The sequence below is a fragment of the Numida meleagris genome, unplaced genomic scaffold (assembly GCF_002078875.1).
Source record: "Numida meleagris isolate 19003 breed g44 Domestic line unplaced genomic scaffold, NumMel1.0 unplaced_Scaffold119, whole genome shotgun sequence".
NCBI lineage: Eukaryota > Metazoa > Chordata > Aves > Galliformes > Numididae > Numida > Numida meleagris.
Window position 1 is genome coordinate 250253 of NW_018362987.1, and position 24045 is coordinate 274297.

At 40.0% G+C, this 24045-nt stretch overlaps 1 protein-coding gene across 21 annotated transcripts in view; it reads left to right on the plus strand.

Moving 5' to 3' along the window:
• PCDH15 (protocadherin related 15) overlaps window positions 1-24045 on the plus strand; it is a 736955-nt gene that overhangs the window by 199341 nt on the left and 513569 nt on the right. For 15 of the 21 annotated variants that reach the window (XM_021381890.1, XM_021381879.1, XM_021381903.1 and 12 more), the window contains 2 exons: window positions 9577-9712; window positions 12901-13071. The exons of 4 other annotated variants lie outside the window; for them this stretch is intronic. The gene's annotated coding sequence lies outside the window, so the exon portion shown is untranslated. Of the gene's footprint in view, window positions 1-9576; window positions 9713-12900; window positions 13072-24045 lie in introns of those variants that run through there. 2 more of the 21 variants (XM_021381904.1, XM_021381905.1) reach the window with 2 other exon arrangements.

Here is a 24045-nt window from a genome sequence, read left to right on the forward strand (position 1 = left end):
AGCCACAGAAACAGAGCCCTTTATGTGGGGATTGCTTAATGGAAGCTTTATATATGATACAAATGAATAAATAAAACAGCAGTAGCTAAACAGAAAACAGGAAAACATATTAGCTGGAGTAACAGAAGGAATCATTTGCATTATGAACATAAATCTTGATTTTAAGATTATATTAGGAGACCTTGTTAGCGTTTGTATTGAACTGCATGCCTCAGAATGTCATCTCTCTCTAAATGAGATACAAAGCAGGGCAGTGTGGCTAGTATGGATGCCTCCTTGTTCAAGTTGACTACATGGCTGTAATGCCAAAATGCAAGGGCATCTCTCGGATTGGGAAGTACAGGGAGGATTTTATTTCAGGACTGGACCGGGATGGCTGAAGGCTCAGGGTGAGAAATACAGAAGTAGCAACTTCAGGGAGACCTCTGTTGGCTTTGCCTGGCAATGTATTTCATAGGATCATTAAGGTTGGAAAGGCATCAAAGATCATCTAGTCCATCAGCCCGTCCCACTGTGCCCACTGAACCATGTCACTCAGTGTGAGATCTACCTATTTCCATAATCCCAGTAAAAGTCCCAGCCAAACTGAGGATGTTAGTTTTTCTCTTTGAGTTCCACCTTGCAGTTCCTGGTCTGAGAAAAAATGAATAGTCTGTTGTCTCCAAAAAGCTTGAATGGGGTTTTGTAGGAATGCTACTAGATATATGAAGGTGGTGGGGTTTGTGATACTGTTAAACAGTGGTACAGAGGGCATCTGTACGTACTGGGAATATTCTCCTGCTACTTTCATACTTCACCCCAACTGAAGTGCTACTAGCAGATAAACTGCTATAAATATTTCCATGTGCTGACTACATGTCCAATGAAGCACTGATATGTGCAGTTTTGGTACTGTAAATACACAATCCAAGAGTATAAGTACCCAGCTATATCTATACGATGAATGCATGAGAAGAGAAGGCAGGAAGGCATTTCAGAGAACTCTCAAAGTTGGAACTTCTTTTGGTGAAACTCTCTTAAACTTCCAAATGCAAGTAGTCAGTAGAAGACACCAGAAACAAGTGTCTTAAGAATAGGGCAGTGCTTCTCTGGGTGAAAGAAGCGTGCGAGATGAATGTTGCAGCAGCAGACTGCCTCTTGCTTTGAGAGGCACTGAGGAGTGTATCAGCAAAAATATTTCTCACATAGATCAGTGCTCTAGGTTTGAAATAGCTGCTTCAGAGATGGGCTGTCTCTGTGTGCTGGCTGAACTTCAGAAGGATTCTGAAGTGATTTATGTGAAGAACAGTAGTTAGAATAATATTAAGATTCTGGCCAATGGATACCGTGGGAAACTAAACATTAAAGTTGACACTTTATTCTGAAGTTATATATCTGTGTTCTCTTATTTCGCTCACTGGAGTTAAGACTTAAGGGCCAACATTTTCAGCTACTGTTAATTCAAATTGTTGTCTTAAAGCTTTGATGATTTATTGAAGATTGGCTATTGTATGATCCATACTCAGAATTGTTTGAAAATCATGTCACACTCTTACTATTTCTTCCCAACATAGTTTTATTGGAGACTGTCTTTCTCAGGGAAGTAATTTGTGAGCATATGAGTTTAAACTCCAGTTCTCACAAACCATATTACTTCAGTATGTGGTACAAGGAACTGACTGTGTTGATGTTGAATTTGCTTTGTTGATGTCTCATTATTATTGTGTAGTACTGTAGATGAGATTACACATTATGAAGATATATTGCCAATTGTGTGTGAACAGTAGGAGGTTAGTAGAAATGCTGATCGCTATATGTGTTTACTAAAATGTGGATTAGCATGATTTTTCCAGCTTTAGATACAGACTGGTTTTATTGGTCTTCTACAAAAATGTATGAATCTGATAGATGAGTACTTTGAAAACATTACAGCAATTCAGACTGCTTGTTCTAAACATTATGTTCATCTACTCAGAATATAACTTAAAAATTATTGCCAACATATAACTTCAATATGGATGTATCTAATTTAGCTTATATTCTCTGAAATTCTGTGGGATCTATAAAAGCAAAGTGTGAGAAAAGCTTTATTCCATAGTTTTTAGTTAAAAGCATTAGCATGAACTTGTTATTCCATTTTTTGTTTTTTTTCACTTGTTCAAAACCTTACTCAGCAAGTAAACCTTGTCTTGATAAAGCCTGCTTAAGCTGTAGACTTAAACTGTAGGCTGTAGGGAAGTTTGGATGTATTGTCTTTGGATGAGTTGGTGCTGGACAAGTGTGATCTCCAACAGCTTTCAGACAGAGACCAAGAATGACTGCCATCTTTCTACCTTTTCTTCCTGCCTGCTCTTTATCCAGCAGCACTGTGACTGCGGCACTTGCATGTGGTCAGTTAGACTGAGGTTCAGGCTCCTTCCCAACTGCAAAGATAAAAACTGTTTCTCAGTGTGTGCAAAGGAGAATACTGTTAGAAGTTCTCATGAGAAGTATGCTGGGCCACTGAGTGTGTGAATAGTGAATGAGCTGTCCAAGCAGGAATGGTCTACACCTGCTTGGCTTCATGTTTGAAAGAGGCTACTTCTGCCAGGAAACCTCCGATGTGATAAACTCAATTAAAAGAAGTGAACAAACAAACAAAATCCAACTTTTCTGGCTTCTGTTTCTTTTTGATCTTGCCAGTGTATAGCAATTACCTACACTGGAATAAAGGAGGGAAAAAAAAATCTTCACATGCGGACAGTTCTGCTCAAGTAGAATGTGAAATCTTTTCTGTCCCCTGCCCCAGAGAGACTGAAGTGATGGCAATTTGTTTTTCAGAATAAATTTGCTTGTGTGATCTTCTGTGGTAATGACCTCTAACAAGATTCACACTTCATCTCTTTTCAGAACACACAACAGCGTGATGCTCATAAAATGTTGCAGAACCGTCAATAGCTCTGACAGGACTCTCTGAAGGGTATTTTTTGCAACAGTGACCACACTTTTAATATGATCTCTGGGAGAAGGGTCGTTTAAAGATTCATTAATTCTGTTTCCTGGTGTCTTTGAAATAAGACGGTGGTAGTGCAGAATTAACAGTGGCATAATTTCTTCCAGTGAACAAATTGTTTTCATAGACATTAAGCTTTTATGCTGATATTTACTGGAATAATCAATTAGGGCTTTCGTCAAAATTAAGTGGAGTAATCTCAAAGAGCTGTTATGTGTCTATAGCTTGTGAGAATACAATCCTCCACTGTGCTGTTGCTAAGCCAAGCTGTCTTTCATAGCTACACAACATTAGAGGCCGTAGAAGATTTCAACATGAGCAAATGAGAAGTATGAATAATGGAATTACCTAGTGGAAATGAACACCCGAGCTTGGTTTCAAAAACAGGTGCAAGACTGCAGCAAACTTGCTCAAACCAGTTACAAGCTAGAGTGCTGAGGTAGAAGTGCTCAAAAGTTTTGAATGACATGATCTTTTGGGACATGGTGTCATATTGTTAATTTAAAGGAAGCTCAGAAACTGGTATCACAGTGTTGGATCTGTTGAAAGCTTCTATGATTTTGGTAAGCCATATAAAACCAGTTAACCTTCAGCTAGAAAGACATATGAATGCATATATTTGATTGTATAAGAGACTGATTGATCACCTGTCTTCATATTTGTAACAGTTTTTCTGATAATATGTTTTCACTGCTGACTCCTACACTGCTCACTTCTATCACAGCTACTCAGAGACAGGAGATACAACAGCTATAAATATTTTTAGAAATCTTTTCCACATTATTATTTAAATGGTAGAAATTTAAGACTGTAGATCAACAGCATCCTTTTGTAGTCTGTGTTCACTGCTGTCTGTAACAGGCTTTAACTTCCATTCAATGAATCCAGAGAAGTATATGGTACCTACAATTCAATTAGAATGCATTGGTCAGTATTTTAACACATCCTGATCTCAACTTGAGTGACTCTCTCATCTTAATCAAGTCCTTGCTCCAGTAAAGTTAATAAAACATGATAGTACAAACTACGATACAAGTTACAAATGAATGTTAACCTTGAATGTTAAACTTTCATAATACTCTGCTATAATTTCATAATGTGAGATAACTAACCCCAAGATATGCCTGCTGTTCACATGGCATAAGCATGACCCCATCAAGATTTCTGTTATTGCAGAGAGCTGTTATGCTGTTGCTAAAATCCAAAGCAGCTTTCTCAAGAGGTCAGGCACATGGGCTTGGTTTATTCATATGGCAGGCAATGATGTGCAAATAAGAGAAGTCACACGAGTCAGTCGTTAACCACTGCTAAGACTGAAAAAGCAGAATAGGCATTCTCTGAAAGTGTTTTTGTTTAAAAGTTCTGACTTCACTGCTATGTCTGTTTGCCTAGAAAAATTAAATTGCTGCTCATTGTGTGTTTTCTTACTTAGCCAGTTAAAGGGAACACAAGCAACAGGAAGAATGAAAGCAGTGCGAAAATAAGACATAGACTACACAGTGTACATGAGAACATTTTATCACTTACAGAAAACTGATCTGGAAATCAGTTCAATGCCGTTTTCCCTCAAATGTCTGGAATGCCTAGTTTAGATATAGGAAACTGCTGCCTTGCCTGCTTTTTGTCTACATCATATGTTAGATTTGGGGCTAAACCTGTATCTATGTCCTACTGCTTCTTAATTCTCCATTTTAAGCACTTCTGGCTCAGATTGCATCATTTCCTAAATCTGATCTAGAAGCACTGTGTTCCTTGGGGCTAGAGTAAACCAGCTGTCCACGCCAAAGCTCAAATCTGCAGTGTGTGTGACTGATGCATCATACCATGCCATTTCTCTGCTGTCAATAGCCATCTCCCAGCTATGACTGGAGCCATGTAGTTAGAGTGCCTCTCTTCGGTTACCAGGAGGGATGAGCAAAGTGGATTGCTTACAAATGGAGACTAATCCTCATCCATTTGGCTCTTAAGGAAATTGTCAAAGTCATATTGATTCAGAACAGGAGGTTCCAACATACATCTACTTTCATAGGAATCAGTTTTGTTCTGGTATATATGTCCAAGGAGCAGAGCCCTATTTTCAGGGGACTTGATGTTGCAGGAATAAGATGAAGGAGGCTGAATAATAACTATCGTCTCCATCTAAAGGTTGTACAGCTTCCCAGCCGCAAAATAAATCTGAGGGGCAGAAGTACAGTGACAGCCCATTATGCAAATAACTGTGCAGTGCTGGTCTGTCTAGTATGGGCTAAGGTACAAGATTCCTAGTGCCAATCTTGAGTCCCGGTGCTTGAGAAGCTTCTGCATATATATATTTTTTCATCATGGTGCTGAAAGTTATGCATGATGTACCTTTTTGTAAAGCTGTGATTGTTTCCTGAAGTGTTAATACAGTGCTGCAGTGTGATTGCACCCTGGCATGGAATTCCAGCTCTATCCACTTAGAATAGAAGGAATATTACTTACTCTAAAGTTGTATTACTTCAGTTTTCTATCCAAACTCTCCTAACCATTCTGATCCTCTTTCCTAGCTTTGTTAATGCCTTATGCCCAGTTTTCTTTGTTTCCTTAGTTTTTTTTTCTGTGATAATTTGATTATTTTAGAAAAGGCAACCATTTTCTGAGAAAAGGGTTTCTGAAAAAGCTTCAATAATTCCCTGCAACTCTTGGTTGCATACCAATTTCAGTTGCTTTGTTCTAAATTGAAAGGTTGTGTGCTATTTTATTTCTGCGTATCATCGTCTCCTTTGCATTCCCAGACCCTGAGCTATGTTTGTATTAACTTCATAGCTGAGTCTTGCAGAGATTTGGAATGGTGTTTTCCAGCTCTTCGTGCTGTCACTTGTGCTGGATTGCCAGAAATCTTCTCCAAAACTGGTGCTGATTTTCCTTGAGGGAGTTCTGTTTATAAGAGCAGACTGGTGAATGGAAAATATTATCCAGTAAGTAGCTAATTGCATATTTCTTATGTGTAATTTTGATCCATAACACATATCTATCTAGGATCTTCTTTTCTGTTAGTGTCACAAAAGATATTGCCATGATTTTGAGATGAGGTTTGGCACGATGTTTTGGTATGTTGTAAGCATGTAAGCTATGTAAAATCCTGAAAAAAACAGAGACATTGGATTGAAAGTGATGCACTGTTACAGCTGCTGTGTTGTCAGCCATCCATTGCATATTTTATCCTCTGCTTCAGCCTTAATGTTCTTACTGTGGACTTATTGTGCTAGGCTCCTCCTCAACAAGCGTGATTCTCAGTTCTGGTACTGCAGCAGATATTTCTCAACTGCTTTCTTGTGTCTTTTTGTGCTTGGGGTCGTAACTGGCAAGTTTCTGATGTCTCCTAATCTATAATTCCTGCTGTGGTTTTCTGTAGCATTAGGCAGCTATCTTGGCCAGTAGCAGTAAAGACCTGTTTCTCAGCCAGGTTTCTATTATTCTTATAAACTGTTAACATTCTTTTTTGAAAGCTGCAAGGAGGAGGCATGTACTTAGTCTTTACTTTGAGTATTCTCTTCTTTTTTCTCCTAATAACAGTTCTTCTCACGATCTTTTGATTGTGTGAAGAGGTGATTTATTCTGCTGGATTTGGTCACAGCTATGCCCAGTGTCTTCCACTCACCTGCTCACATGCTGTGTTCAAATGCGTTCTCAAAAGGTTAATGAAAACTATTTACTTAAATTTTAAAAAGATTTCTTTAAAGAATCAGTGTAAATCAGAAGTATAAGAACTTTTTTTTTTTTAACTGTTCTTAATCCCTATATAGGCCTTGAATTTCCAAAAGTGAAATCCTTAAGTACTTCAAGGTGCTTTCAAGGTGTTCTCAAACAATTGAAGGATAACTAGGAAAAACATCTTCATGTGAACACTGGAGCAATTTTCACTGTATAGTGTGTCAACTGTTTACGGGCTTTTGGCCCGGTTCCATGACGAAGGGGATGGGGGATCCACGGGTCCACGCTCCAGGAAAAGGGAAAAGAGGAAAAGGGTAAGGAGATGGCCCTGAGAGCAAAGAACAGCGGCAACAATCTGAGGAGAAACAAACTAATTTACTAAATAAGATATCGGAATGCAAAACAACACACTATAATACAATATAATTACAATTTAAGCTGATAAATCCAATACAGAGAGAGAGAGAATGTCCCAAAATCAAGGTAGGCCTTACTCTACTACCGACGATAAGACGGCTGGAGAGCGAGGTGCTGCCAAGACGAGAGACGGCAGAAAAAGGGACGAGGTTTCGTGATCTGCAAGTTTTTATACTGCGAGCTTTTATCTTTTCCCTCTGGCTGGAAAATGGTAACAGAGGAGCAAAGTACCGTGGGGAATGTAGTAGTCCTTCTCTTCTGAGAACCAGGTACATTCACTACATGATGTTATGATGTGGAGTACCAATAACCGAAAATCATAAAGCCATGACAATAGTGTTAAACTAGGAATTAGGGTTATTATTAGATATTAATTACACATTTAGATTGTAGCTTTTAATACAATTTATAGACCTTTTCATATGGTGTAGTTCCTCTTACTGCTCATTCAAAAATTTCAACGTCAAAAATCTCTATCTCTAATTTAACCCTTTATTCAAACAGAGATAATGTTGATTTCAGTCAGACTTAAAAGCCACAGAGTTTACTGGCTTTGATATTTTGTATCAGCTTGTTATACATCTACAATTCTGAAATGAACAGACTTAATACCTTTATAATGTATAGGGAAAATAATTTTTTTAAAAAATCTAATCCAGAATTTCTATGAAATTGTGTTGGTTGTAATTTCAGTTAGTGTGTCCTGCTGTTTCTTGGAGAGACTTCCTTGCTTACAAACCTCTCTTACATTTCCCCTCAGTTTTCCCTTTCCCAGCTGGACGAGTGCTGGTCCATGATACTGCTTTCCTCTGTGAGCTGCTTCATTCACCTGATTAGCATCTTCTCTCCTTCCCTAAATCTTTCTCTTTGTACATTGACTCTGTTCTTTACTGTTATTCCTGCTGATTTGTCCAGTACAGACAGCCAGCATCATGATCTGTAGTTCTCTTTATCTCTGCAAAGTCCTAATAACTGAATTAGTATTATACTTGGTGCCTTTTGATTCTTTTGACATGCAAGCATTTTAAAGTAAGGCATTATGCACAGTAATTAATTATTTCACTGGTGAGGTCTTTTAGAAATATAGGATTTTGCCCAGTCTTGGTGATTTGTTATCAACTACCTATTTTTTGTTTATCCTTCCTTTGCCCTTGCTGTTAGTAACTGTGAGAGATCCTTTGAGAAGTCACCTACTAAGAAGGAATACTGAAAAATAAAATTCTGTGAATGTATTTTCTATGGTTTGACTCCCTGCCGCCTGTACAAGCTCCTTGGCAAGCCTCTTTTGTGTAGAAAATCTGTTTGGAAAAAGACTATCTAAGCTCTTCTGCAAACATGGTTTTGTAACTTTTAGTCAACCTGCTTTATTGTGTATTTATTAATAACCCACCAGAGTTCATGAGCTTTCCTGTTTTTCTTATGTGAACACCAAGTTTCTTTTGATTTGCAGATTTCAGCTTTTTTTCCCCCCTAATTTCTTATAATCACTGCTTAGCTAGACGCAGAACTTGAACACATATTAACTTGAACCATATTGAGTCTTAACCAATAATGTACAAGGTCTGACTATAGTTAGGTTCTTTGTAAGCAGAATTACTGTCAGATTACTGGAGTTTGAAATTGTTTTAGAGATTGATAGAAGCCAGGAATATAGCTGGAAAACCTGTTGGTTTTTCTTAGTGGATGAAATTTGGGAGGAAGAGTCTAAATCCTTCATTTTGTCCTAAAGAGCTGTAGAAATAGAACATTGCATCAAGAGAAATTCTGATATGATGCTGGACAAGAAACTTGTAATCAAGATGTTGACACAGTGAGAGCAGGTTGCTCGGAGGTGTTGAGGGATCTTCAGCTTGGATTTAGAGCTCAAGTGGGCACAGTGAGCAGCCCAGTTTTCTGTTGTAGTTCTTCCTGCTTCAGGATGTCGAATCAGCAATTGCCAGAGGTTGCTTCCAGCCTGCAGTATTCTGAGATTCAAGGTGTCCTGAGCTGTTACTCCTGAAGAGACTGGAAGGTAGATAATATCCTAATGTTTGCACAGAGGATTCTAGCTAAGGCTTGATTTCCAAAGCTGAGGCTTTGTGTTCTTCAGATAATGCTGTCTAGGAGCCATTTTGTTGTTGCTATGGGTCCTACGGGTATGGGAAATGTCATTTCTAGGAAGAGGCTGCTATTCAATTTGTGGTCACTTCGCCAGCAAGTTTGCTTCTTCAAAAATATTAACTTGAAACAAGAGAAGAAGAGCAGCTTCTGAACATCAGCAGTGCTATATTATGCCAATACTGAAATATTTAACAGTTATTGCAGCATTCCGTGTTTCACACTGATGTACTGATGTGGAAATAGACTTTGGCTATGAATTGTGTGGTCATGATCTTCAGTATTTCAAATACTGTTGCCTTAAGCCCTGTGCAGGTGACTTACGTGAGTGTTTGGGAATAGCAAGGAAGTTGTGTTCAGGTATGAAGATGAGTTGGTTCTCTTCTTTTTTTAATTTTTTTCTTTTTTTTCCTCAGGGAAAATAGATGATCCTTTCAGCCCAGAATAAGAAATTAGAAGTTGTGCAGTGTTTATTAATTCTCCCTTCTACTCAAGTAGCATGAATAAAAGATAAATATGAAATTGCATCTCTTCATGGTATAATGAACTCAGGTAACTGAATGTATTTCTGCTCTATGTCATCTCCTTGTACTGCAACATTTGTTATTTCCTAACCGGAAGAGTCTTGCTGTCAGACGAAAAACTGGGTGTCCTCCACACCCCTGGAATATAAACCATCTCATCAGTGAGTCATAGCCTTATATTTCTCAGAGTGACTTCCTGTTACCAGTCCTTGTAAAGATTTAATTAATGCAATGAAGCTCGTCCTCTGTCTCCACCTGTGGCCTGTATCCCTACAGGATTGTGGTAGATGATCCCTTCAAGCAAACCTGCCAGTTATTTTCAAGGCGGGTTAACAAATGGATGTGGATGACTACTTTTCCTCCTCCCCAAACAAATGTTCTGAAGAATTGGGTCCTTTGCCAGAATTCTGGGAAAGGGCAGAGAACATTAGCACACCATGGGAACGTGCACTCTTCTCCCATATAGGTCAGTAAATAAGTTTTTGGAAGAAGGAGGGAATGTGGCACCTATATTCAGAGCCAAACAACAGAAACAGAGTTTTTCTCCCAGTTCAGGCGAATCGATATAAAGGAAGTCTAGTGGGGATTGTGGCAGTCCTTTCTTGGGAGCTGTCCATCATGTTCTGACTGGGCACTTGGGTACTCTGGTGCAGCCAGCTCCCAGCCTGGAAATTCCAAGGCCAAGTTAAGTATGTAGGTTTGCTCTGGATGGTGTCTTCATCTCTGGATTGTCTGCCTGTTTTGTAAGCACTTTTCAATGGTAATATTGCGGTCATTTCTGCCAAACATGTGATTTCACCTTGTAGCTAGCTGCATGCTGCTGAGTGTAGTAGTAGAACAATTTGATGTGGTACGTTAAAACAATCATATGGCAACGTTTTTCACATAATCAACTGGTGTGGCATGTTTCAGTGAACTGAAAAGGTCGTTTTCTTGTCTTGAGGAGTATTTGTGTTCAACAAATCAACACTGAGTTTCTAATAGTACAGAATCATAGAATATCCCAAGTTGGCAGGGCCTACAGTGATCAGCAAGTCCAACCCCTGGCTGCACTCAGCACCACCTAAACCCAAACCCTGTGTCTGAAAGCAGTGTTCCAACACTCCCTGAGCTCAAGGCCGTGCCCACTGCCCTGCACAGCCCGTTCCATGCCTGCCACCTTCTGGGGCAGAGCTTTTCCCTCACCCCCACTGGACCCTCCCCTGACACAGCTCCAACTTTTTTTTCCGTAAGTCTAAAGGTGTTAGTGTTTAATTAAATACTAGTGGGCTTTGGAGGGGTTTGAGCTTGCTGGATATAACTTTCATTTTCAGTGAAGTCACAGCGGAAACTGTTCTGTCACCGGAATCCTCCCTCCTGGCATCTCCCTTCCTCATTTAATGGCTCTCCAGAGATTGGTGGCTTTCAACCCTCAAGCTGCTCTTAGCCTGTAGAACAACAGATCAATTTTATTACTGTGTGCTGTAACAGAAAATGCTATAGTGAAATATTTGAAACAAAAGTGTGAAAGTTAGTGGAAGGAATGTGCTGCACACTAATATATTTTTTGTAATTACCATATCAATTCTTTTTTTTTTTTTTCTGTTAATAGGGGCACTTGATCATGTGTTTGATAATAGCATAAAAAGTGAAAATGTTGTTCTTCAGCTCTTCAGTTTTGTTCTGCCTGTCTTTTTTCTTTTATTTAAAGAGCAATTAAAGATGAATGCCATCACAGGACAGACAGCCATTGTCTGTTTCATGGCTGTCTTGGCCACCATGATCATGAATTAATGGAGCACAAAATCTTTGTTGTAAGCCAAGATGCCACCCTGGACTTTGAAGAGAGCAGACTCGAAGTTTATGAGGGAGCTAGTTGATGTCCTCTGGGAATCTACTCTAGGCAGATCAGGGGCCCATGAGTGCCAGTCACTTTTTGAGAATGTCCTTTTAAAAGCCCAGGAGCAAGTGATTCCACGGGTCAGGCAGGGCAGAATACAAGCCTGGCTGAACAATGAACACTGTTAAACTGGAGCAGGAGAGGAAATAAATGATCTCTGGAAAAAAGGAGTTGCTTCATAGGGATAGTAGAGCTGCAGTTCACATCTGTAGGGAGAAAATGAGAAAAGCTAAAGCCCAGCTCGAACTTACAATGGCCACTGTGGTGTCGGACAAAAAAAAAAAAAAAAAAGACTTTTCAAGCATGCCAATTGCAAGAGGAGCTCAAAAGGAAGACGGTGAACTGATATTTGGAGCATATGTACACCTAACAAGGAGGTGGAAAAGATGAAGGTGTTTAATGCCTTTATTACCTCAATATTTAACAATAACAGCAGGTCTTGGACTGCCCAGACCTCAGAGTTGGAGGCCCGTGACTAGGGAATTAGTGTCTTTGTATTTCTGGTCACTGACATTGTAAGGGAAGATTTGTATCAGCTCAGTGTTTTTATGTTCATGGAGCTTGACAGGATTCACCCCAGAGTACTGAAGGAACGAGTACATGTTACAGCTGGATCCTTCTCAACAGTTTATCACAAGTCATCGGAGTCTGGGGAGGTCCCTGCTGACTGGAAGCTAGCCAGCATTGTACCAATCTACAAAAAGGGCATGGGAGAAGATACAGGATACTGCCTGCAGCCCTGTAAGTCTAACCTCAGCACCTGGAAAGGGCAGGAGGGCATGTCCTGTGAGAAGAGACAGAGGATACCTGCACTATTGAGTCTGGAGAAGAGGAGGCTGAGTGGTGACCACATTGCGCTCTGCAGCTCCCTGAGGACAGGAAGCAAAGGAGGGGGCTGGGGATTGCTCCTGGGAACCACTGACTAGACGGAAACTGCACAGAGCAGTGCCAGAGGAGGGTCAGACTTGGGCATGAGGAAAAATGTCTTTACCGTCAGCATGGTCAAACACTGAAACGTCCTTACTGGAGCAGTTGCTGATGCCCCATACTTCTGCTTAGCGCGGAAGAGCTTAGGCAGTTGGACTAGATCATCTTTGTAGGTCCTTTCCAAATGAACTATTCTGTTCTTTTGTGTTGTATTCACTTCAGTAAAGGGAATAATTGCAATTGTATATTTCAGTGCTCAGCATTGAGATTCCTACCTTCTTAATTCCTCTTCACGTAACAATTGCACTCTCTATGACTATTTGTAAAATGCATTCTATTGCGCTCTGTTCTTAAGGGAAGCATTTTCTACTACTGCTTTGGCTTAACAGTCCTTTCCTCTTTTTTTTTAGCGTCAAATCTCTGGCCTACCTACCATGGCTTTTCCCACAGGAAAGAAAGCCTGGATGAAACACCCACCAAGGCTGTCCTTCCACTTGTCTTACTTTACCATGCCAGGTGTATGTTATCCTCTGGAGGAGGTAAAAGGCTAGAACCGCTGTTTGGTTTGTGCCAACTTGCAGGTGTGTTTACATATATGATGCCCATTATGCCTGAACAAGATCACATACATAGTAAAGGATAAGTTGTTGGGAGGGATCGTCTACTTCTTTAAGGTCATTTCCAACCTAAGCCATTCCGTGATTCTAAGCTTCAGTTTGACTCAACCTGCTTGTTATGCTTCATTCAAAAATTATTTAAGATAATTATCAAAATTATTTTAAATACGTAAGACAATGCTGTAATGAAAGTCAATATTTATTTGGATCCGTAGTTTTCATTTAATGTTAATTAAAAATTATCTCAGATTTCATTTAGCAAATGTGAAAAAATAATAGGTTTGATTTCTTAATTTTGATAGGAATTTTATGAAATCATTTTTGTCTATTCAGTTCCATTATCGATTACTTTTATTTTTTACTTTGAATGGCAGTTTATAACTTTGTGATCCAAAATTAATCAACTGAATCATGAAATATCAAGAGCCAGGGACTAATACAGTTGTATTTTTGTTATTTACAATCAAGGGATGAACAGGAGAGGAAAATCCATTGCTGTAATCTTCTGCAATGTCACTACGTATTTCTTTGACGTGGAATGTTTGCATGTGTATGTTTGTATTGGAGAAAAAAATGAATCATTAGTTAGAAAATAGTCTGTTGAAAGAAATTAATGGTTTTTTTCCCTATAGTAACAGAAAAATCAGTTGACATTTCAAGTGCTCTCTGAGGTCTGCTTTGTTTGCAGGCTTATGCAGTTATGATATCACATTCACAGGAAAGGCAATTAATATATCTTTTAGATTTAAATGAATCAAACAGAAACTCCTTGAAGTCAAATGTTTATTATTAAGAATCTTATCTTTTAGGGTGGTACCTGGAGGTCCTCATTGAAACCAAGTGCTGAGACAGCCCACAGTTAAAGGCACTGTGGCAAAATTGGTGTCTTCTCAGTGCAAGCTCGTGGGAAAATTATTTTTCAATGGGCATGAATTTGTAATCAGACTGTAATGGGTATAATCTATTGGAATCATATTGCTGGTTTATGAGGAGAGACTTGATGAGGCTTGAAGGGGTAGTCTGATAACCAGGGATTGTGCAGTATAGAATCACAGAACTGTAGGGCTTAGAAGGGACCTGTGAACTGAAGTTCTGAAGTTCACATGATGCTATGGATATCTCAATTGCAATGGTGGTGTTCTGAAACAGATGTGGAATTCAGAGTTACTTGAGTAATTATTACCAGTGGTGTATTATTTCTTTGAAAAGACTGAGAACCTCAGGTTCACGAATTTCCATCCACATTCATTATAATCAATCACAAGATGCATTTCCTTGCAGAAAATCAAGCTCAGTCTGAGTAATGCTTCCTGTTTTATTTACCTGGTGCTTTTGGGAGACTGTTCCAGGAGCACATTACTCTGATGAGTAAAAATCTACTTTTAATTTTCATTTGAATTCATTCAGAATAGTCATCTTAAATGTCATGTTTCCATGATATGTGGGCAATGAAATTTCAAAATGATGGTTGCTCTGTCCTCAGCTCTGTTTTCCAGACCCAGCATGGACCTTATGGCCATGAAAGTCTTGCATATACTCAGCGTACATCTCACTTCAGTTGAGTGGATGTTCTGTGTGTAGGCAGGACTATTTGATCCTTGGATTATGGACTTAAACTGTTTGCCAAAAAGAGGTTAGGACAAAAAGGGGGTCTACTGTTGTGGGAATAAAGTGACATGTTTCTGGCTCAGACTGTGACAACACCATTCAGAACTGTAGCATGGTGAATTCTTGCTCTCTTTCTGGTCTGTTAAGTGACAGACTTGCAGCTGACTGGTGACTAGTGAAATAGAACTGTAACAATCTTGTGAAGGCCTCAGAACAAACACTGTACTGTCACACGCTTGTGAAAGGTGCAGAACAAACACAGGTTGCACCCAAGTACAGTGGAGAAGCCAGGAGTTAGCTGTCTTGCTTAAGGTGGTCTCAGGTCCCCCCCAGCCACTCCATGACTCCCACTCCTTCTCCTTCTCCCTTTTTCTTTTCCCTTCCCCTTCCTCTTCCCTTGTCCTTTCTTTCTCCTCTCTCATTTGCCTGTCTTTTAGTAATAAGGGCACGTTCTTGCTCAGTCAACACCTTGACTCTATTCCGAGTCTTAATTAGGAGGGCGTTGGATCAATATAACAAACCACAAGCCACTTCAGTTTGCAACAACTCTCTTCTTTCATGATGATTGTGGTGTAAATGTCCAGTCATACTTAATTCAAAAGATATCTTGAAATCACTAGAAATTCTCTGGTCTTTTATGAAATAATCAAAGAGCTGATGCCTCTCTGACTTGAAACCTGGGGATGGTTACAGACCCCTGTGCCGTCAGCCTTTGAATGTCTATAGGCAGTTTAATTGCTTAGTCTGTGTACACAGTCTTTCAAGTGTCAAAATAGAAAGCAAAGCTAATAGTGTTTTGGAATTGATGCTTGTCTAAGATAACTTCATTTTATCAGATTTCTCAAAAGCTTCCAGGTGTGAACAAGATAATGAAACATTCAATTTGACGTATTGAAAACAGTATTTTTTTCAGAAGTGTATTGGGATCCAGTTGTGTGAAACAGAGTTAAGTAATTATTTGGGGAAGTGAAAATAGTTAGGAAATGTTACTACAGTATTACAGACCTTATGGAGTTACCTAGTAAAAAGTGAAATGTTGGTATTTGCATTATGCTTAATTAGAAGGGAAGAGATCAGCTTCTGACGCAGAGACTGGCACATCTCTGGGTAAAACAACTGTTGAGACAAGAATTTATTTTCTTTTCTAAACAAGCAAGCAGACTACATTAACATTTTGATAATTCTGTATATTCAGAATTTCCTGAGAGCACTGGTTCTCAATCGATGAGGTAAAATAAGATTGCAGGATATTAATGAAAGAAGGTTCATTTCAGGTAGTCACATTTGAAAGAGTACTACTGCATTTCAAGTCATATTTGACTTAATTAACAGGTGTGATGTCAGACGAATGATTTCTTTTATGGCAAAATTGCAACAACTGATTCCACAAGCAGATGAATACCAAAATGATTCCTTTCACCTTAGAATTGGTTCTTCATTTCTAGTTAAATATAAGGAGGAAGATGTATCATATGTATTGAATTTCCTCATATTGGATCAAATTTGTAATTCTGAGAAGGCTGTTACTGGTAAACTCTAACTTTCTTGAACATGTTTGCGCATGAATGGGAGTTTGTATGGAAGAGTATAATTGGAACCTAGATGTTTTCTGTTGCATTTTTCTGTTTTTAGAAAAAGTTACACCTGGGTAGCAGTGGGTAAGCAGACAACTCTGGATAAGCATTCATGGTGTTTGCAGTTTGTGCTATGCTCGTATGCACTAACCAGAAAAACAGGCTTTTGCTTTTCATCTTTCAGTCCTGTTTTGGCACATTTTGAATTTGAAGTAGCAAATACTTTTTCCTCGTTTTGATTTTTTGTATGAGTGTAATCAAATACTCAGCACATATGCTTCAAACATGTGGAAAACTTCCCTGGGCGTGAAGGTCGTAAGAATGTTTGGAGTGCTTTGTCAGGAGGTGCTTTAGACAGTTGGGTAGGATCAATTTATGGAGTACTAGAACACAGCAGTTACCTAGCAGTGCTCAAACGCCAGATTGGCTGGCAGAAGTTAAAAAGCTGTCTAACTACATGGATTAACGAACTGGTGGGTGCCAGATGTCATTAGCAGCATCCATTTGTAATACATTTATTGGCACTTCATTGTTAGTCATTGTTTTCTGTGGCTTTTTTTTTTTAATATATATATTATTATTTGATCCAAGAAAGCTAATGTTGTGTCTTTGTGTGGGGAGGGACTGTAGAGCGGTCTGGACACATACCTCTGGGTGTGCTCAAAAGCAGGCTTCAAAGATGTCAGGAAAGTTTGCGTTAATAGGAAGCTTTCCCTGGGTTCTCTATGTGCTGCCTCTGCATGAAGCCAATTGAAGCTGAGCAGAGAAAGGTCAGGTCATGAGGAGCTGAGGAAAGCCTTTCTGATTCATGGGCTGCATGGGCAATCAGTGATGCCTGCTGTGAGACACCACAGGTATCGGTTTCTGTGCTGCTGCGTCCAGCACACTAACTGCCTGTTGGCTCTTCAGGGCAGGCTTCAGATGTGTTGACTACGCTGACTGTGTATTCTTTAGGTACATCAAGTACATGTATAAGTTAGAGGATTTGGGGTAAACAGAAGTCAGGATATACCATTCTCCAAATACAGGACATACTGCTACCACTAGGAGTTTTTTTCATGTATCTGTTGTGATTTAACCTGGCAGGCAGATAAACACTGCACAGCCTTTCACTCACTCCTCTCCCTGGAGGATGGAGGAAAGGATCGGAAGCAAAGGTAGAACTTGTAGTTTGAGATAAAAACTATTTACTGAGTCAGAAAAGAAAGAAAGAAAGAACAGTAATGATAATTTTATATACATACAAGTGGTAAACAAGTGATGTACAAAGCAATAGCTCACCACCCACCAACCAGTGCCCAGCCAGTCCCCAGGCAGTGGCAGCTCCCCCAGCCAACTCCCCTCAGTTTTACACTTTCACTGTTTTTCTCCTGAAGTCCAAACATAGCATCATACCAGACACTATGAAAGAAGAACCAACTCTGTCCCAGCTAAAACTAGGTCACCATCTTTGGTAGACAGGACAAGAAACTGAATTGTAGGAACAGAATTTTATGTTGGTTGATGTGAAGAAATTTCTAACAGTAAAGACCAGGAAACACCAGAGTGGCTTTCCATTGGTCATTTTGGAGTCTCCATCTATAGCAACATGTTGAATTACTCAGTATGATGAGCTCATGCTGGGGCAGTACATCAGTGAGTGGAGAGGGCTCATGAGCTTTAGAGGTGTTTTTCTTCCTTAGAAATCTCTGTGTCATGATTTTTTTTTCCTTGAGAAACTCTATAGCTTTTCATGCTGTGAGTGGAGAAAACATTGTTCAGATCTTACAAAGGATGCTGAATATGAATGCAGAAGATTGCAGACATGAGAACTGATGTCCTTTGCTCAAACAGCATGTTGCTGTTGAGCTTAAGGAGGACAAGAACTGCAAGGAGATTTGCCACTTGGTACATGCCCCCTGGTAGCCATGTGTTGATGGGGCAGCAGCAACAGATGTCTAAGGGTGCCAGGGGGGAGGCATGCACTTTGCATGCACTGTCATGCTCGCAGTTTTCGATTGACAGTTGGACTTGGTGGTCTTGAAGGTCTTTCCAGCCGAAATGGTTCTATGGTTTTGGGAATTTTAGCGAGACTGATATATTGCATGTCTCTTCTGAAGTGAATTCTGGAATTTAGGGTAGGGGAAAGGTTGCTCTGGAGAAATGGGGCACCCACCAGGTTCTACCAAGGGAATTCCCATCCCATTGCACATCAGAGATTACACAGTCGTCATTCACAGTAAGAAAATTGGCTAAAATTCTCTGCCCAATTCTGGCTCCACTTCTCAGCTAATTTCCACTCTGGTCATAGAGCAAGAAACTCCTCTTGGGGGTGCGCCCAGGATCCTGCCTTGTTGTGTGCATGGTCTGCAGGAGGACTTCTCATTGTCCATTTCCTCAGTGGCTGGCATCTTCTCCTCTGGAGTTCCTGGCTTTTGTTCATGCATCAGACACTCTCAGTACTCTCACCAGTACTCAGTGCTACTTAAAGTCCCTACAAACAGAAGTAGTTAAATGGGGAACAGGTCTCATGCCCTGCAGCTGGTGCTTTGTGCAGCAAGCTAGGCACCCTTGGCCTTCAATGGCTCAGTGCTCTCCTTGGCCCCTGGAAGCGCTCCAGATTGGATGTAAGTTGTCAGGTGTCCCTGTGCTCATTATGAGGTGCATGCCTCTGTGTCAGTCACCTGGCACATCTGTTGGCCTGGCTAGGCCCTGTGGTTGGTTTCCCTCCCTGCCAGGTGAGGGTGGGCTCTGGTGCAGGCCTGTGAGGCAGCTGGGCCTCTTGTGTGCCCTCCTGTGACTGCAGGGAGATGCAGCAGTGCCCAGCTCTGGGTGTGCAGTGGCCTCCTCCAGTGTGGCTTGCAGTGAGCTGGGAGTGAAAGGTGCAGCTCTTTGCAGAATCAGTGCATGAGCAAGGCCAGGGGACATGGGGAGCCATGAGGGGGCCTGTCCTCTGTCCTTGCCTTGTGGCTCTTTATTTTCATGAACAGCTGGTACATAGCTGGGACTTTCTTCCTATCAGTCTTGAAAAATTAATTCCTGCCTTCTGTATGCTTGTCTTCTTGCTGGTGAGTCAGAGCCTATTCTCTTCCAGGTTTGATTGTTCCTGCAATCAGCATGTAAGAGGTGGTCAGAGAATACCTAGACTTCAGCCTTGTCACGTATCTGCGTGTTGAACAGCAGTCCTGGTACCCATAGTATTATAAGCAATGAGGTTCATATCTCCTCGGATTGAGAGACGATCTTCCAGTGAGCTTTCCAGTGTTACCACCACCTTTCCCAATAGGAAGGGTCTCTTAACATCCAAGACAGTTGTTATATTCTTACAGCAGAAGGCAGCCACAAAGGTGCTGTGTTTCTCTGTGAATTAATAATATGGACTGAATTATCTGAGCTCATCTGTTTCAGATTAAATCCATACTAAGCTTCTTGGCATGAGAAGTAAGCAGAAGAGGAACAGGCAGAAGAAACAAGAAAGCAGCCACTAGCTGTGGTCCTATACAAGCTGAGCAATTCAAACCTGATCCTTATGGAACTCAGTTGTTAGTGGGAAAAGCTGCATCTCTGAAGCTGAAAATTCTTACAGGCTTGACAGAATGAAATGAAAGGTCTTTGTACACTTCACATCAGGTGTTTGAAGATGAACTAAAAATATCCAGCCAAATATATAAATATATACCATATATAAGAAAATAATTACTTAATTTTTTTCCTGTTGAAGCTGTACCTTTTTTTTTTCCCTCTGTCAGACTTCTGATAAATTATTAATAGTCCCAAACTCTTCTCCAAGTTTACATTAGCAACATCCCAGGGTGTTGGAGGAGGATATACTTCAATTGAAATTATTGATTTATTCTTCCATGCTCTTAAAAGGCATTTTATTTTCTTAATGCTAAAACTAAGTGGAAGGAAAAGATTTTTAAGAGGCAGGTTTTATTCTACAGTGCCCAGCTTTTCTGGATATTTCAAACGCATTGAAGTATTTATTCCCATGCAGGCATGGCACTGCTGTCAAAATGGTAGCAAAGTGGCTAGAGTGATTGCCTCAGCTATCGTGCAATTTAAAATTGATTTAATAAATTCATCCTTTTTCCTTTATGAAGTCTGTATCCATGTCACCTAACTTGACAAGTTCATCTTCATTTTTTTTTGCAGTTGTACCTCCTCTTTGAGACACGGTTCTCCAACTCTGTGTGGAAATTGTCAGTTATCATCTGGTTAAATGAAGCTGACAAGTATGTTCTGTCAGCTTTCATTTTAATGACTTAATATGGGAAGAAGTCAGGATTTTGTATGGATGGTAATATCTATGAGTATTTTTCTGTCCTACATGGATTCGTATTAGGAGCCAGACCACCTCGGACATGGCTTCTGACTTCAGATGAGAGATTTCATTTTGGATGATGTGCTGATTTTGATTTAGTGTATCTGAAACTCAATGAATTTAAAGGGAGTGTGTCAGGGGTGTACTAGCCATTCTAGGAGAGCAATGAATACTGAGTGCTATGCTACAAACCTACAAATTGTTACATCAAAAATTAGTAGTTTTATGCTGAGTTACTAGATACCACTGTATGGGATATTAAATCCTGAAATGTTATATATCCTCTAGAAGATACCCTGGCTAGAGTCATATTCAATCCCGAATCAACAAAAACTTTAGAAGTGTTCAACTTTTAAGGACTTCAGTGGCCCTCACAGGACTGTCTGCACACTGAAACTAACATTTCGGTGTTTCATCTTCACTTGCATTTAAATCACAGCACATTGTGCAAAGCAACTTCATGAAGGAGTTCAATTTTTCACATCCAAAAAGAGCTTTAGTAGGCTTTGAAAGGATCCTATGTAGAGCAGACACTCAATATTATGTCCCATAAACAAATAGAAAGAATGGCATGTGAATATTTATTTGATAAGATAAATGGTTCAAAATGCATCAAACGTTGAAGTTCTATTAAAAAGAATTTCCCTCAATTTCCATTTCTACCCATTTTTCTTGTTCTTGTATGTCAGACATTTTACAAATATATGTAAAAACACCCACATGAAATGTGTGCTGAAGTACAGGAATCTGAAATGCTTTCAACCTTCTAATTCATAGTAAGGATACAGAAAAGAATGTTTTATGTATTTGTTTTTAATGGTATATAACACTATTCCAAACTGTTTCAAATTACAGGGAGAACAATTTGGGTGTAATATTGGGCTGCTTATTACAGAATGACTCTGTTAGCCTGTTTAATGCCTTAAGTTTCTGGCTTCAGTTGGCAAGATCTAAGAGAACAGGTTTTGTTCTTTTTGGGGGTCATCTCTACTCCAGCCTGCATTTAAGGTGTTCAGTGATACATGGAACACGACAAAGGCATTAATTTCTTAAATGACAAGGGAAACAATGATGTATAGGAACAAGGAACTTTATTTTCCCCTCTGAATGTAATTCACAATCACGTGTATGCATTACGGATTTTCTCCCCCTACTTTCAATGCAGGCATCAGGCATTCCCAGTTGTTGCCATTTCTGTATCAGACTTTATAATCCTTTCTGCGTCTGTATCACAGATATGAGTCATGGTGACATGATTGAATGAACCTGCTGAACGAGCATTTAAGGAACACCTCTGAGCACACTGAAGGGTGTTGAACACTTGTTCACCTAGGTGAGATGTGTGAAGTCATTAAGCAATGTCTGTTTGATGTGAGCCTGAATTTCAGCTACTGTTCCTTCTGTTTAAACAAAGTAATTAATTTTAATAAATTTAAAATAAAAAAAATCACTTTCACAACTACTGTGCAGCTCTGAGATTAGCATTAGATACTGTCATGTCTTGTCAAATGCAGTTCTTTATAATTGCAAAACAGACTAATCAGTGTTTAACACTAATCAACCTCTTTCAGTAAAATGCATGGTTAAAAGATGCTCAAAAAGGATGCTTTTACTGATTTATATGAAGGAAGTTTGGAACGCTTCATTGTTATCTCTGAGAGACATAAGCTTTTGTGTGTATCTGGGATGCTGAATAAGGCCCACTGGCAGTCACAGAAATGTCAGAACTGAAAATGTTAGCATCAGGGCTGAGCACCAGGAGATCCAATTTTCAGCACCAGCTGCCTGCAGAAAGAAACAGCAAGGGTCAGAAATCCATCAAAGTTTTTTCCTCCTCTAGTTTTAAGAATCTGATAATATTAAATAGACCTGCCCCCATCTGATCTTTGCTTGCTCTTCCGCAGACAATAGCCCTCTAATACCTGAACACTGATAAAGCAAAATTGCTCTGTTAGATCGTGGGAAAATGATTTTCTCATTTTTCAATTCCAGGCAGACTGGATCTTACTGAAGTGAACACCACCACACATTAACAATATGGATTATTAATTGAAACAGCTGCATCATAAATAACATTGTTCACCTGGGTGTTCAGACTTCTCGAGACATATGACACATATATAATAACAACATAGTTCTCTTCCGTTTGGTAATACCTTAATCAATGTATATTCTTTTTTTTCTCCACGTTCACATTAGGTGGAGAGTTTTAGTTTAAAGAAAATTGTATGATGACATTATAGAAATGTTTTATGGATGGGATTGTCAATACATGGGAGAAGAGTAGCCAAGGCTATGCACAGTTTCTTTTCCAACTCTTATATCAGTATAGGCGTGTGTCTCCTGGAGGACGACAACTTCAAGAGCATGTTCCCCAGCTCCTTTTAGCCACTTCGGTTAGTTTAATTAATTAGAGAAGGGTCATGGAACAATAGAATAACTTGTCTTGAAAGAGACCTCTGCAGGGAGGTCCATGCCTTTGGCCAAAGCCAGTCTAATCCTCCGAGGGACTTCTCCAAACACATCTCAAGCATCTCTAAGGAGCTTGAGCTAACTTGGTCATTATGGAAGGTGAATCTCCTCTTGAGAGAACTGTGGGAATTTGACTCGCAGCTGACTAGTGCTGGGAAGCATCAGGGGACAGCAGTGTGTCACCATGCCACAGCTGCACCCTGAAAGGATGTGCTCAGTTCCCTTTGGAAGGGCTCCAGAGCTTGCACACCTGCTTCTCCAGCTCTGACCAGGCAAATGTCATTCAAGCCAGGAAGTTACTATGGCTCAAGCACAGGAAATTGTGTGAACGCTGTTAACTTACTACTGACTATCCTTTCTCAGCTTTACTGGAAGTGTGCCAGAAGCTTCTTAGGTTACTTTGTGTTTTCCCATAACATCTATTGACCCATACCTTTCTGTATGGTTATCTCTTGGCAGTTTGATGTAGAAATCTCTTTTCCAATCTTCCAAAGCCTTCACTCTTTATCTGAATTTTAGAATGGGTGCTGTACTTTGCTTCGGGTAGGAGAATGCCCAGTGAGGCTGAAGTGAGAAAAAAGTTGGGGAAAAAAATCCAACAGAGGAAAAAATGTCATAGAATCATAGAATCATAGAATTAGCTAGATTGGAAAAGACCTACAAGGTCATCTAGTCCAACTATAAACCTACCACCAATAACCCCACTAAACCATGTCTCTCAACGCTATATCTAAATGTTTCTTGAACACCTCCAGGGACGGTGACTCCACCACCTCCCTGGGCAGCCCGTTCCAGCACCTGACCACTCTCTCAGAAAAGTAGTGTTTCCTAATGTCCAGCCTAAATCTCCCCTGGCACAACTTGAGGCCATTCCCCCTCGTCCTGTCACTAGTTATAAGAGAGAAAAGGCTGACCCCCAGCTCACTACAACCTCCCTTCAGGCAGTTATAGAGAGCGATAAGGTCCCCCCTGAGCCTCCTC